The sequence below is a fragment of the Pseudomyrmex gracilis genome, unplaced genomic scaffold (assembly GCF_002006095.1).
Source record: "Pseudomyrmex gracilis isolate BER0280 unplaced genomic scaffold, ASM200609v1 scaffold_265, whole genome shotgun sequence".
Classification (NCBI taxonomy): domain Eukaryota; kingdom Metazoa; phylum Arthropoda; class Insecta; order Hymenoptera; family Formicidae; genus Pseudomyrmex; species Pseudomyrmex gracilis.
Window position 1 is genome coordinate 39,355 of NW_018020849.1, and position 16,555 is coordinate 55,909.

A 16,555-nucleotide genomic window follows, 5' to 3' on the forward strand; every position below is an offset into this window, starting at 1 on the left:
TGGCAACGAGGCTACAATTCCGAGTAAAATCGTCATTGCCATACTCACGCGATCTCGTCGCGATTCATTAATACCAACTGACAGTGTCATAAATTAACTCTCTTTCTCACGTGCTGATAAAGCATATACATATATATAGCACATGTATAATTTATATTAAACATATAACGCTTATCTAAATATAACTACTCGTTACAATAGATATATAAACATTAATCGTAAAAAGAATTACGAAATATATTTATATGCAAATTAATTAATATCAAATAAAACCAATTGTAAGAGATAAACTCTCTCTCTCTAGAGTTAACCCCGCACGATCTGTCCAATCATTTCTACATTTATATTATAAACAAGCAATCAAGTGGCCACTATAGATTATCACCGAGTCGTAATTGTTGAAGACTGAAGTAAACTCTCTCTTCTGTGAAAACTTCGATTTTAAACACAAGTACGCGAAAAAAATAAAAAGCGACGGTACTATCACCAGAGCGTGACGCGCGCAGATAAACGCGGTGTACTGATAAAAATTAATATCCAAGCACTTGATATCGAGATGCCACCGTGTGTTTCGCGATATTCACACGCGTGAAACGTACATTGCGAAGCGATAATCGATTCTGTAAGAGGAAAAAAAAGTTTTTCCTTCTCTATAAACGTTTAATCCCGTCGCCAGCGATCAGACAGTGACTGAAAAAAAGTGCACATAGCACAAGAACATTTTTCTCTCTTTCTTCTCTCTGTCTCTAATTCATTGCTTCGCGCGGTGCACTTGCTTGCGTATCGTACTTTTATTTTCATCGGCAAATTTTTTTTCTAAAAATTAACATTACAGGAAAAAAATAAACACGGCATTTTGAATTTTTCTCGATCTAAAATATCGCTTTGTGTTTTTATCAAAAATGCCAACTGATTTTTATCAATGTCAAAATAAAATCCGCATGATTAACACGCAAACAAAAACTGTGTAAATATTTGATTAAAATTCCTTTGAACACCAAGTTTCTCTCTCTCGTTTTAAAAAGTATACTGCATTCCTCGCCGACATCGATTGTCAACTATATATTACAATAAATATAGTCACATGAACTTGAGAAAAAGAGAGAAGGAGAGAAAGAAAGAGAAAGAAACAAAATATAATTAAACTGTTGCTATAAATAAACTTAGAAAATAAAAAGACCTCGCGTTTAACAAGATCTCAAGGGTATCGATCATTATAGGATCTGCGCGTTGCTTTCAATAGAAAAAAAAAAAAGATGAACAATTATACACTATTTAATCGATTGATGCAGGATCTACGCGTCAAAGACAACAGGAAGGAAACACACAAGAACAATCCACGCGATTAATCATACAATGATTGAAACAGAACATATACGCCGATCTATCACCAATAATTGTTACGTAAGGACGTATTTTGCGGCCGTCAAATCTAAATTAAATTGCGCGGCCAAAGTGAAAATCAAATCTTCGACACTAAAATTTTGAACGAATATAAAACTGTAAAAAAAAAAAAAAAAAAAACATTTAACAACTTTGTGCTTTTTGAAAATTTAAACGGAATTTTATCACCAATTTTATGTATTTTATACCGAGATAAAAACTCGGTATAAAATACATAAAATATCGTCATAAATGATAACTCGATCGTTAAAAACACGCCTCGACTATTTGATATTTATTATCTATTTTTTCCTCGTTAATATCAGTTATTCTCGGTGATAAAAAGAGTAGACACTCAGCGAAGAAACGTCGCGCGTAAAGCGCCTCCGAAAGGACATATTTAGCCATGCCGAAAGCTTTCGTAGGTGGCGAACGAACGACGTACGCGGCGCTGTCGCGACGAAGGTCGGCGGCGAGAGTACGTACCGCGATCGCGCAAAGACGAAGAAGGATAATATTACTCATCATCACGTCGTGCCATGCGATTTGAGGTTATGGCCGCGCGTGAACAGCCGTCCCTCTCTTAAAAGAGGGAGCCAGCCGTAGTAGCGCCACGGCGCTACTTTCACGGAGCGAGAGCGAATTCCGGGCTGCATTCTCCGACGGTGATGACGCCTTTGGCTTGATTATCGCGAGCGCGATCAATCGAGATCAGAGACGGGGCCCCCGCCTCCTCCGTCTCGCCTCGATTGATTCATCAATCGATCCACCGAGTAAAGAAACCTCAATCACGTACACATGACTCGGACGTGCGAGCAAATCTTGCATTAAAGCGTCAATGCGGAGAATATAGAATGCGAACGAGCTGTCGTTCTGCGACGCAGTACGACGCCACAAGGATCGATAGCCGGCCTCTTTCTCTCTCTCTCTCTCTCTCTTTCTGGCTCGTTCGTTCGTTCGTTCGCTCGCTCGCTCGCTCGCTGGCGCGAGGTTCCCACGAGAGCGATGATAAGCGACGAGAACAGAATCGAGAAGCGACCGCCGGCGGCGAGTCGGTCACGCAGGAAGTGATGAGTGCGTGGAAGTGGCCTGACCGACCTGCGCGCTATAGCAGGCGGAGAGAGGCAGCAGCAGAGGAGGAACGGAGAGGGCGCAAGAGGTGAACGAAGCAAAGAGAGGGACGTGTAACACACACGAAGAGAGAGACGGAGATGAAAAAGAGGAGCACGAAAATGCGACGCAAAATCGCGATTTTTTTTTGTCTTGCACCTTACCTTATGACTTATAGTTCTTTGTACAATAAATAATGAAGTAAATCCACGTCTATATGCGGGATCCGTGCACCGGCTCTCGCGAGAAAGCGGGCGGGCGTACGCGCGCGCGCGGGGGAGGACGAAACCGAGAGAAGGAACTTGCCGCGGCGAAGACGGCGGTGACTGTGAGCGCGTGTTATCCGGTTTCTTTCGTTTCTTATTTTATTTCCGATAAGAAAATACGCGCGAAGACGGATTAATTGAAACGAGAGAGCGTGGAACGCGAGCGAAAAAACTAAGACGCCGGCTCCTTATTCCTCGGTCACACTCTCGGTTGCGATACCACACATCCCTCAACGACCACTCCCGCACAGCGACTGAGCCGGCAACGCCGCCCGTAGAGGGGAACTCGGTTTGCCTCGTGCCGGGGCTCGGTCGCGTCCGAACGCGATCGTATACGTTCGTGGCATCTCGTGCCCGAGTCGAAGGTATTGATCGGACTCCTCGGCCCCGGCATGGCCGTCGCCGAGCCTGGGTGGGGCAGCGGAGCGGCGCGCGGCCGTGTCCCGGGATCCCGACGTGCCGCGCCGCACCACGCTACACCACACGACGGCGACGCGACGACTCTCTTCGCATCTTTTTCCTTCCTTTTATCTCTCCACACTTCGATCCACTTCTCCAACTCGCTCGCTCTTTCGATCGCGCGTCCAACTCGCTTCCACCATCTCGCTTTAAGCGCCTCGGAACTACCTATTTATTCACCTCTCTTTCTCTCTTCCTTCCTCGTCGTTAGAACTATCCGTCTTCTTCATCCCTCCTCTCACAACTCTCTGTCTCTTTCTCTCTCTATCTGTCGCTCTCTTACGAAACGTCTGTCACACACGTGTCTCAGTCGATCTTATGTGCTTTTCTTGCCCTACCTACTACTTCGGGATCATTTCAAGTCGCACAAAATTTCGTACAGAAAAAAAAAAAAAAAAGACCTAACAGAGCGCGATCGTTCTCTTTTCTTCTCGTCATTTCCCTTGCCGTGCTCTCAACAATTTTCTGCGGAAAATTGCGGCCTACTTATTTTTTTTTTCTCGATCTATTTTTATATCTTATGTCATTGAATTTATAATTAACGAAGATGCTGTTGCTTTTTTTTTGAAAACGTTCTCTTGAGAAGATATTTCACGGTGTACTTCGATGATTTAAATAATCTTAGAAAGCGACATTGTGCAGACGCAATACGCAGCGGACAATAAAATAAATCACAAAATTAATCTGATTTACATAATTATATGAAAAATGTGTGCACAGTAAAACTCTCTGTGAATCTCTGTGAATTTATCGATCAAAGACTTTATCGGTTCAATGTTCTCCGTACCCACGTGGAAAATTATACGTTGCACATACAAGCGTGTGTCTCGAGTGTGTAACATGGGCAATTTCGGTCGCGCCGACACGCTGTCGACGTTGACATCACAGCCACCACGCCGCCGCGTCGTTCGTTGAATCGCGCGAAGTGACATTACGTCCTCGTGAAAATTTAAATGAAGCGCGCGTATCCCCCTCGTTTGTTGTGGGACCACCGAACACCTACAAACAACTACAAAACCGTACCGAAAAGCCGTGTCAATGAAACACGCGCATGTATGTGTGCGTACATATATATATATATATATATATATATATATATATATACACATACGTACATACATCGTAACATTATTCATTATCCGCGATGCGCGATCAGTATGCATCGGCGACAAATTCGATCTCACGTCTTCTGGAAAATGCGACGTGCCCGAAACTTGACAAACTCGAGTGCAATTACATTTATCCCGTTCGTGAGACGAATTAAATTAATGTTGAAATGAAAATTAGCTTCCCCCGTTGCGACAATATCCGGATTGTGTATAAATTCATGTATACGTTTCGCGAGATTATACTTTCGGAGAATTACACGTACGCTGGATTATGGCCTGGTTATTGATCAATTCAGTGAAATCTCAATGTATTTCATATTTCAATTTGACTGTGTGTACGTTTGTTTCTTTCTTTCTCTCTAAATTCTAAACTACACGTTTCTTTTTATCAAAAAATATTTGTCTTGTATTAAATACACGATCTTATTTTATTAAAAAAAAAAAATAAATAAATAGTTTTGCTTTCAATTCGTTATTGCATCTATTCGCTTGAAATTATATGTATCGCATTGTGTGTGTGTGTGTTCTCTCTCTTCACATAAAATTTAATAATAATTTATACATACACACATTGCATAATTCGCGCTTCGTAATTTTATTCATCGCTGTAACGATAAATAAATGTCTAATTGGATTAAGTATACGTTGCTCTTCTTTAATTATCTCTCTCTCTCTCTCTCTCTCTGAAAAGTGTGCCTCGTAGTTTTCGTGTTTATTGAAACAGGTTTATGAATGCGTTCGCCAGTTTACATTTACAGAACGAGAGAAAGAGAGATTTGCCTCGAAAAGCCATGAAACACACATCAATTTCTTCTTGAAAGCGTTCCGCATTAAACGCGATGTTGTTTATTTAAATGCGAGCAAATTGCAGCTATTTATAAATTCATATTGACACTGCAATATTATGCTATATATTTGTTTGCTTTGAAATACATATATAAATCATGAATTAAAATTTTATGGCTACGTAGCCTCGCAATTATTTAATACTTAATCAGCGTTATTCGATAGCTCGCATGTTTATGTATGCTGTTTTCCGTTTTCATCCAAATAAACTCATGAATTTTGCTTATTGATAAACAAAAGCGATTAATGAATTTTTTTAAATTTAAATTCAATTGAAAATACTAACATCGTAACATTGATCTTGTTTAAAAAAAAACGAAAATAATCCCTCGTCAAAAATTGATTGTGCACGAAAAAAAAAAAACACTAACGTAGATATTGTGTGTCAGCATTAATAAAATAAAGTTCGACCCGAGCCAATGTATAAATTTTTAATTACGGCAATTCTCGCGACGCTCTCTCTCTCTCTCTCTCTCGTCTCGCTCGGGATCCGACACGTCAGAAGCTATTTATCCGAAGGGGCAATGGAAACGCGCAGCGTGAGACTCGTTACTGAAAAACCGCAGATTGATTGAACGGCGTGTACACACAACCGTTGAAGTTGCGGAGAGGTGTGCGAACGAGAGCACTTTTGTGTTCTCTCTCCGCGCGTTCCCTCTCTCCCTCTCTTTCGCCGTCCGGCACATGCCATTCCGCGAGCTCCGCATCGAATGAATAACTGAAACAATGCGGAGCGAAAGCGACGCGCAGTACCGCCGCGCTCTCGTAACATCGATCGTAAGATTACAATTAGGTTAAAGTCGGTGTCGCTTGTGCCGCCAAGGCGCAATAAGCAAAGGGCCGATTCGTGACAGTAGTGTATACACAAACTTCTCAAAATGACTATCACTTTAATCCCGAGCGCTTCTAAAGTTTTCGAATTAGCTTTCTTGTCTTTCCGAAAAACGTATTTTTTGGTTTAAGTCAGTATAAGTAACGCACACTTTTACCAACTGTAATATCCAAGTCGTTTTGTTAGTCAATCAAGATTTGATTAAAGGAAAAAACAGAAAAAACTTCAAAGGTGTCTTTTCCCTACATTTACCGAACTATATCTTTTTTTTTTGTTTTTTGATACTGACGCATAAGCTCTATAGACCGTGAGAAATAAATAAAACGTGATTATTTGAGGTCAACGCTCGCTTATCTCGCACAGGAAACCGCCGCGTTACGTCGCTTTAAGACAATGAATGACATTCTAATCTCGAACTTCGGATATTAAAAGATAATTAATTAACGCAGGTTTAGACACTGAGTATCTCGTTTTGTTCTCAACAAGACACGATTATTAACTTGTTAGTTGTGTGAAAAACATATTCCCTTCCGAAACGATCGATGATAAATGAGACTTTGGATGTTTCGAAAACAATACCGAATAAGCAATAACAGAGTCATCAGGAGCTGATAAAAAAGACTAATGAGAGGAGTGACGAGGGAGGGAGGAAGAGAATACGAGGGAGATAAAACGCAAATCGCGCGGATGAGGAAAGAGAACGGAGGAACAAGGGCGAAACACGGCGGGGGTGAAGAATGGCAAGAGAGCAAGACGCAGCTACGCGAGGTCGCGAGGGAAGAGGCAGAAAACCAGGGGTTGGACCAGGGGATGGCGGAGCAAGCGGAAGATAGGGAGATAGGGTGGCGGTCGGAGGTTGGCGAGGCTGAAATGAAATATTGATCTGCGGAGGCGCGCGCAACCCCTGCAACCGACCCGCCCTTGTCTACCATTTTCTACTGATAACTCACCGTTGTGAACACCGCTGAAATTTTTGCCGATAATTGTAAGAGAGAGAACCGCCGATCTTTCTTTAATTTGTCGTAATCGTCAATAAAACCGGCAATGAACCAGATCGAAATGGTACCGTCGAAGAAAATTTTTCGACTCGTTGAAAAATCTCGAGAAGTTTATCAAACGCAACGCTGCGTATCGAACAGAATATCTATATTTCCAAGACCCAAGATTGGTTCCACAATCTTATCTTATCCGGAATCTTATACACGACGTATAGGACACGTATTTGTTAATTTACGTGTAGTCATCTGTTTCGACACGACGCCGTCGGTTAATCTGATATTTTGTGCCCCTCTGATTAGAATCACGTTAAGTTATTAACAGTTGTGTTGTGTGTGTTGTTCACTTTTCTTCAATTTATAATTTTCCATTTCTTTCACGAAAAGACGAAATAAAAAACGTTCTCGCAGAAGAATTTGCAATGCAGGAAAAAAATCAATGCAAATATGAACGCATTGAACTTGTTTTGCACACGCGATTCTTTTTATAAACAAATACAACTGTCTATCTAATTATCTGTTAGAAGAAGATTCCGTAGAGGAATTGCGAGATAACGACGTATCGATTCCAGCGGAAAAATTAACAGAATTTCCGCGTTATCCACGCGCGTAATTTCACGCGGTGGCAATTAACGTTGTCATTTCTGTCCGAACGATTATCACACACACTGATGACCGTATCTCGATTCAATATCTGTCGATACAGCACGAAAACGCGCGAAGACAAGCGCGCACGCGACTCGAGAAATAAAAATTTCTGCAACTCGCTGCGTTTATAACGATCGCATACCAGGTGACCCGAAAGAAAGAGGATTAAAGAGATTTGATTCTCGACAAATCTTCGCTGCGAGTTATTTCATGTATCTTTGCACAGCTTCTTAAGTAGGTACTTCGCAAATTGGTCGTATTAATAGATAGATCACAAGATTATCAAATCCTTGAATTTCGTAAACTTTCCAACTCGAGAGTATTTATTTCAATGTTACAGCTCGCAAAATCCCGGATTTGCGGAATTTTCAATATTCCTCGCGTTTCAAACACGTAATACAAATTTCCGCGATAGGAAAATTTCTGGTCGCCAAAGTCGCGGAGTTTGAAAACTCACTTATATATTTCTGTCTTCTCTGGGTTTCGCGAAAGCGGACCGATGTATCAATATCGAAACGGGCAAATCTCCGAGCGAGATGAATATACTCGCGCGCGTAGGAAAAAAAAAAACATCACCGCGAGGGATGGTCTACCTGGAAAAGCTCTACGCGCGTCGTGTGAAAAGCGCGCGCGCGCTCGCGAGCGTGTTTCGTTTGTGTGCGGGAATGTGCGAGTAGAGAAACTTGCGAGAGTATGCGAACACATCGCCTAACGAAAATCGATAAAGGGTGGTCTTACGAACCAATTTCTGCGGCAATACAGTGTCTCCTTCACGACGTGTCGGCACGGGAGAGAAGACGGGTGAGAGACTTACCTGGAAAAAAGAAATGAAAAGCGATGAGTTTACACATAAATTGAGCCTGACGCGCTTTATCAAGCGAGATTGTTCGTTATCTCCGTATTACAGTACAGTATGGAGCTCTTTTATATCAATTGTGTAATTAAACGTACCTACGTTTGATTACACAAACATGTCGGCAAGTATTTTAAAAATAAAATTTTATTTCTACTAAAACGAATGCGCGAACATCGCTTGTATTTTAAAAATATGTTGATAATGTGTAAAGCGAAAAATTCCTTTCGCTCGTGACGAGAGCAACGAGAGAATCGATCTCCGCCCATCGATAATTCAACAAATAATTCAAGCGATTTGCGATGTCACATCTGGCATTTTAATGGCCATTCTCGATGCGAAATCAGTGTGGGCGAGCCTTTAACGTTACACTCAGAGACCAGCGTTATACACTAGGTTAGTAACAAATAGATCAATATTGGCTCCGTGGTTTGCGTGTGACGCATTGGGCCGCATATGAACTCACTTCCGCCGAACCTCCATTCCGCCTGTATCGGCAAAATATTTTTCGAGGGATGTGATGCCGATTGACACTTTTCGGTCAACAGTAAATATATTTACATCCTCGCGAATGGTGCCAAAGTCTGAGAAGTTTGTTTTTATAAACGTTACTCAATCGATTTTCATTTTCGCGAAGTGCCGTCAAGCGCGAATTTTCTTCGCGACACCGCCGCCACACGTGCTGCGATTGAACGCGCCCGCCCGCGCGTGTCCCTCGAAACGAGATCGATACACACGCGTAGTAAACAGAACACACATCCGGTAGACAGACTGGAGTTACTTTTTTTTTTTTTTTTTTACTTTCATTAGCGATCCGCGGGGTGAAGCCGCGTGTTTGCTTTTAATTGGCAAGCGGTCGCAGAAATCGGTCCGTCGTCGTGTCGATTCGCGTCAAAGAACAACTTGAATGTGCTTTTCTCGCGAGGTCGCGATGCGAGTCCACTGCGGCGGCAGCGAGCGTTACAAATCGGAGAGAAAGAGAGAAAGAGGGGGACATGTGCGATACTTTACGTACGACACTGACCTTGCCTATTCGGTCGGAATCCATTTGTCTCTGTGGAATAAAACCAACGAATTCGAGTGACGAACGAGCGTGCGCGATAACGCGATCCGGAGTTACGTTACCGTTTATATGATAAATTCGACGCGTCCTCCCGTTATTATTTCTACAAACAAAATTTTCACAACAATAAAACCTCAGCTCAACACACAATATTTCAGTATAATTTTTATCATTTGTGCATTTTAACACACCTTGTATACAATGTGTAATAAATGTATTATATTATTAAGAACCAACGCGAGATTTTTCTCTTTATTTTAAGCGTACCCAATGACGTCGTTTTTAGCGTATAGTGCTGTTCGATGTATGTCATGTTGCTCAAAATAAACAACGTCGCTTCTGACATGGGTTCTATTTTTCTTCGACTTCAACCTACGTGTTCTTCTTACTTTCTAAAACCTACTTCTACTTACAAAAAAAAAAACGTGTTCAAGATAATGCGATAAAAAACTTGAAATTTTGTACAAATTTACGTAACAATTTATATAAAAATTATTTCTAAAGCTATCACACCACGGCGCTATACTTTTACGCGTCTCCATCTTTTTTAAGTAATCCAGTGTGTGAATTAAAGCTAATTAAATAATATCGCGCATCTGAGAAATTAATTTTCTTGGTTTGAAATTGCGAAACTGAAACCCGAGAAAATAACGTACTACGTGTGTACATAAACGTCTACGTATTCATTTGTATTATATGACCGGTATCGGGTACCTAAGTACTCCTGGGAACAACGTTGTCCGTTTATCACCCTTTGTATAATGCTAGACGATAAAAACTTATTCGAACGAGAAAACCGACTTCGCTACGCGACGTCGCGTGCAAATTACGCTGACGTGGAAATATGATTTCTCACACATTATCGTCATTTGAGAATTCGAAGAAATAGAGCGAAAGAAGATACGGAAGAAAAGATGATAAAAAGATCAACAATGGATTTTAAAACGGAGCAAAGTTAAGAAAATCAAATAAAATTTAAGAAAGAAAAAAGTTAAGAAGAGATAAAAACACCGCATCTTTTACGTGACAAAGAATAAAAGCGACGATCGATAGACATCTGAATTTCCAAAAATGTTTTTGCCGAATTTCAATCTCGAGCATGTACTCGACATCTGGTTAGAAAAGTTGGCAAGATAAAAACAACAGAGAACTCGTCTACTGCTGAAATGCGCTCGACCGAAAATGCCTTGTAGGCACTGAAAAGGCGATGAATCGATATATCGTCCGTATCGGGCAGTCGAAAATACCGAAAAAAAGAGGCGAACTGGAAATGCGAACTTTCCGTCGGAAATTCGGTCCCGCAGTAATTCTCGAGTGGAAAATACGGACGTCGCTGGCAGTGGCGGCGACGTCAAGTCTACTCGAGCCAATCGCCATCACGTCGAGCAGCTCAACGATGCAGCAGCAGCAGCAGCAGCAGCAGCAGCAGCAGCAACGTAAATCGATAATTGCATATGCATTAAACTGCAGCGCGCGCTCAAGTGCCAGCCGCGTACTTGTTTATCGCGATCTTCGCGAAGCACGAAAAATGCGAAAGACCCTTTTTTTCGTCTACAAAATACATCCGATAACGAGCGTATCTTCAACAGCCCAACCATCGTTATATTTCGCAAAGTTGAAGTAATTTTTTCTCTCCCAAAAACGTGCCGACGAGATACAATTGAGAAAAAACAAATCTCGATGAATAATGTTTTTGAAATGTAAATAGAGATGATGAACCCGTGAATTCTTTAGATAGGTCACATGTATTTTTACAGCGTTTCGAAATACGGGACAAGAGCAATTCTATCTTATCTTTCCAAAGTTCAGATAAAGGTGCACGAGCTTAGCAACCATTGATAAATCAAAACCTTATTATCTTCATTTACTTCCACAGTTTCTGAGCCGTTATCTATTTTCGAATTGATGTTTTCCCAATTAAATTCCAAAAGTTCTATGCTGTTCAATATGTAAACAGCATTTAAATACGAGAGATGCTTTTGCATTCCCGAAAACCCATTTGGAAACTTTCTCCGATAATTCCGGCACAAAACTGATCTACATTGGCAACGTGAAATCTGCTCGAAATTGTCGCTCTCGAGTGGACTACGAGCCACAGGTGGCATTATATATGCGTATATGTATACATATACGTATTTGTATCCGTCCGTGTATATACGCAGCCACTTCAGCCTAAGGGTTCTCATCATCGTGCAAAGGTCGAAAAAAACAAAAATGAGGGTTTTGTTTTTCTCACTTTCTCCGATCAATTGCAATTAATCCTACTTTTGTTTTCTCTTTGAAAAACTACAAATATTATTCAAAGAGCCGTTGAGAATTGTCCTCTACAACAGTAAATAAACGTTTTTCATTAATAAAGTTTTTTACCGTTAAATACAATACGATTTTCTTAAATTACGACAGTCTATCTTTTTCTCGAAAGTTAAAAATATATACCGTCGTTACAAAACAAGGGAACAAAGAAAACACATTAATTATGTTATCTCTATTCGAAATATTGCGCGAGAAACAGAATCAACTGATGCCACACGATAATGTTCTGTGTGAAGACACTTGAATCCTAAATGTTCCTGACGTCTCGACAATAACACGTGCACAAATACATTACCGAGTACGAGAAAAGAACGCCAATACGGTCTCTTCTCGTAGAACACAATAGGCACCCATCGCACAATGCTGACTATCCGAGCACGAATTGTAATATCGTCGCGATCCGGCACTATTATCTCTCGCAATATCGCTGCGCGAAATACAAAACGTCTACAAAACATGGAAACATTAGATTTTCCTCTTTCCACTATCTTCCCCGTTCTTTTCCTTTCTCTTTCTCTCTTCAAAATGAAAAATAAATTTTATTCATCATGGCTCTGTGCGAGATAATTTTTATTACATCACTTAGAAATGATGAAAATCTCTATTTCTCGTTATACATTTGTCTGCCCTGCATATTCAGCAAATATTTTACGTTTTACTTATTAGAATAGATTCTAAAAATTAGAAATGGTGCTTATAAAAATGCATGAGCACAAAAGTGAGTTAACAGTTACCTAACACAACTATCGCGTAGAGGCCACTATTGCGTTTGCCATTCAAGAGTTCGTGCCGCCTTTATGTACTTCCGAGTTTCATTCAGTCAGAAAAACCGCGCACGAACAGCGTCAAAAAGGCGTGAGCGCGGTAAAAATTGCGCGATTACTCGTCTAGAATATTTTTCGCGTTTTCTGCCCGTTAGACATTCTTAGAAGTTTGCGCTAAAAAATATATTGCACAGACGTTCGTCCTAATTGTCAATTATTTTTAAAATCTGTATTTGTTATTCCAAGCAAGATAAAAATATTGACAATAAACTAATACGCCAAACGTGGTTAAAAAAACAAATTATATGAATTGCGTGTGTATAGTTTTTAAAGGTTTCAAGTTCATATAGAAGTGAAAGCTTGACAATTCATATTAAAGTCATATTTTTTCTCCCGCTGATGAAGATGAAACGAGTATTAAAGAGAAATCGTTGTCGCACACTATTACATTTCATTCTCAGTAGTTTTTATGCGCAAAAGAGGGAAACGATAGGGATTAAAGAGTGTCGTGCGGAATATCGTGTGCGAGATGAACAGCCGAGAAACTGCGAATGATCGCCCGAGGGATGTCAACGAGGCGTCCCCACGTAGAGGGAACCGACCGGAAAAAGAGGTTGCACGCGAGAAGACTTTACGCTACGCACGTGCACGCACACGAAAGCGCGTGTGAGCGAAAGCGACGGCGACGCGCGACGGACGAAAGACGAAAGATAGTAGTGCGTCACTCGGCTTGGAATAGCGGCTGATGTCAAGCCCGGTGCACTTTTGCATGCATTTTCTGCGCGTAGTGTAAACCGAAACAGAGAAAGATTTATAGCAACGAGCTACGATGTGCAACGCGAACGCGAGTACTCTCGTCGGATTATTCACGTCGCAAAAAAAATCGCGCCTTTTAGCAATACCCACGATAATAACTTTCTCCAGATCTATTTTACGGCAAAAAACAAAAAAAACCTCGCGAAAATATAAAAAGAAGTAGCCTTTCTATTCTTAACGATGGTTAATTGCGAGAGCCTATTAAATTCAGCGCTTATCCCAAGGATAATTACGGATTATATGGGCGACCGCGACGCGTCGCGTCGCGTCGCGCCGCGCACTCTTCTCATTACATTCCGCTCTTCGACGATTTTATTTCCGTACGCGGTTTCCGTGTATTTCTTCAACGTGAGTCACACACGCGACCGCTCGCTGCCGTCACGGACACGTCATTCGCGCGTTCGCGAATAACGCGCGCGCGCGCTCTCCCATGCGAAATTGCTGCGCATATGACGTGCAATTTTATTTCGAAGCGTAATGAGAAACGCATCCGCGGGAATGTCACACCCGAAACTGAATCGTCGCCAACATATATACGAACCGGAATACAAACACACCGATTGCGCGCGAGGAATCGATTGGCGAACAGCAAGATTTACCGCGCAATTGGTTTATCGATCTTCGAATTACAAGGCGAAACATAAATCGCTACGTGGTTGCACAATCGGATTATTACCGTGTTCTCTAATTTACATTGTGACCGGTTCTCTTTGATCTTCCTCCCCCGCTTGGCATTTAAGCCAAGCGATCCGTTTTCCCTGATATTTAACAGGAAAGATGATCCTGTATCGCGATACGATACGCGTGCGAGCGATGTACAACGAACACGAAAAAAATGTCGGTCTTTTCTGAATAAAGAGTCAGGCAGAAATAAAATAAAAAATTGTCAATCTCAACGAGAGTTTAATCTTTCTCGACGCAAAAGATTATGCAAATATTGTTTACAAACTGGGGATTAAGTTTCTACAGTACTTTACTCCTCGTGAACAATATCTTCTCTCTTTTGTTTCACTTGAATTATGAACACTTTTCACTCGGCTCGGATCGAGCCGGTGTTGTTAGAGTAAAATCTTCAAGTGACGCAATCCCAAAAAAGAAACAAAACAGAAAAGAAGGGAGAAAAAGAGAGAATTCTTTTTATTTTTAAATTTTTTCGGAGATGCAGCACAAAAATGCCGGCTAAGGGAATGTCAGATACACGAAGGGCCGGCTAATTATCTCGGTAAACTCACTTACGACGAATGCCGAGCGCTCGCCGGTGCGCTAAAAGCGTTTCTCAAAAGTGAGCTGAAGAGACCCTTTCTGCAACCACTTCTGCAGCGCGACCCTCCGTGAAGGGTTCGTCGCAAATGTAACTCGTCGGGAGAAAGAGAGAGAGAGAGAGCAGAGGGAGGAGGGAGGAATTGCGCAATCATCCAGCTGAGCTTGAATAGGGGTGGCTCGCGAGGGCGTGTATTTGCACGCGCCGGCCGAGAAAAACAATGTCGCGGCCACCCAGAAATTCCGCGAAAAGAAAACACGGCGCTAATAATCTTCCGTTCGATATCACAGGCTTGTGATTTCGGTGCAAAATGTCTATTCCGTGAATCACTTCATCTTTGTGTGTGTTTTATTTGATTTGAATCTCGGGATTATACGTGCGGAACTTGAATTTTTCATATTTACGCCGCTTCGATCAACATTTAAATTCTACGTGTTCCAATTTTCAAAGATTTCTATTTTTCTAGATTCACCGATTTTTGAAATGCATATATTATCTCTTCTCCGCTTGGATTTTTCCCAGATAAATTCAAATTCTAATAATATGAATTAGTGATATTTTAATTATGGAGATAAAGTGGTTTGCGAAAAAAAAGTCAAATAAATTCCTAGACTGAACAAAGTTATCCTTATTCTATTTTCAGTTTCTTTGATAATTTTTTATAAGGAGCATCTCTTCTTCGTACTTGACTTTATGCACTTCTGCAATGACGAAATCCCTTCCCCGAGCGAGCACGAAGCGATCCCAGAGAGATAGTTATTGTCCTATTTGAAATCCATCCTCCCATTTAATCCGGTAATATCGAGCGGCAATCGATAGCTCGATGGCCCGCAACGAAAACGTCAATTTAATAGATTGCCCTTCTGTCGTAGAGACGTATTACGCAACCGGTTTACGTGCCGATTGATGTTTCTCCTTTAAATCGTTACCTATGTGCCGTTATGCAACGTGTTATCACACGTTCTCGCAAATTCGAGATTAATTCAACGATGATTTTGTTGATCAATACGCGTATATGTGAAATATACAAATATTAATTAAATACAATTATAATCATCGATCGTATAAATTCACTAATTTAAAATTTACGTGAAATTGTATTTTCGCAGCCAATTTAAATGTTGAATCCACGCGAGTAATTAAATCGCGCACGTGTGTGTGTGTTCCGCGAAAATCCTTTTCACGTTACGGGACATTTAATAGCGCGATTTTTAAACCTCTTACGTATTAAATGCGCGGTCTATATCAAAGACGCTTTGATGTTCCGACCGATATATATGTAATTTCTTTTCACGTAATGTCGCGATTTATTTATTTTCAACTACATAGTTTCAAAATGGAACTTAAATCACATGAATCATTTATTCGCGGATTAAATTTGAAACTTTCTCGTTCACATGATGAAAGCACCCCGGCTTTCCGCGCTCAATGTGGAAAGGTAATTAAAGGTGTGTCAAAGACAGCTTTTATAACGTTAATCGTTCGTTTATGACGCGAATTATTTTTATTACTTGACATTATATTATTATAATGTCAAGTTTGACGTTCAGAATTTTGTTTGCGATAAAAAAGAAACAGTTACGATGTAACTTTTGATATCAATAAAATCGGTATAACGCGATATATAGCTCCATGTATAAATATACAATATAAAATTTGAGAGACGTCACGCACACGTTGTAGACGTCACACACACCTAGTTAAAATCATCCTCAAAGTGCTCGTCGGGATCTTGAGTATTCTGTCATCACGTTAATTCGAGTGAGTTTCCCGTAGGCTAAAAGCAACGTGAACTCGAGGCAGCAAGCTGCGTTTCGCGATTCGAAACAGTTTCGAT

General features: G+C 40.9%; 1 protein-coding gene across 4 annotated transcripts in view; it reads right to left on the reverse strand.

Annotated features, from left to right (window-relative positions):
• LOC109859501 (14-3-3 protein zeta) overlaps positions 1-16,555 on the reverse strand; it is a 35,213-nt gene that overhangs the window by 14,432 nt on the left and 4,226 nt on the right. The window contains exon 2 of one of the 4 annotated variants that reach the window (XM_020437826.1): positions 8,391-8,462. The exons of 2 other annotated variants lie outside the window; for them this stretch is intronic. The gene's annotated coding sequence lies outside the window, so the exon portion shown is untranslated. Of the gene's footprint in view, positions 1-2,657; positions 3,015-8,390; positions 8,463-16,555 lie in introns of those variants that run through there. One more of the 4 variants, XM_020437825.1, reaches the window with a different exon arrangement.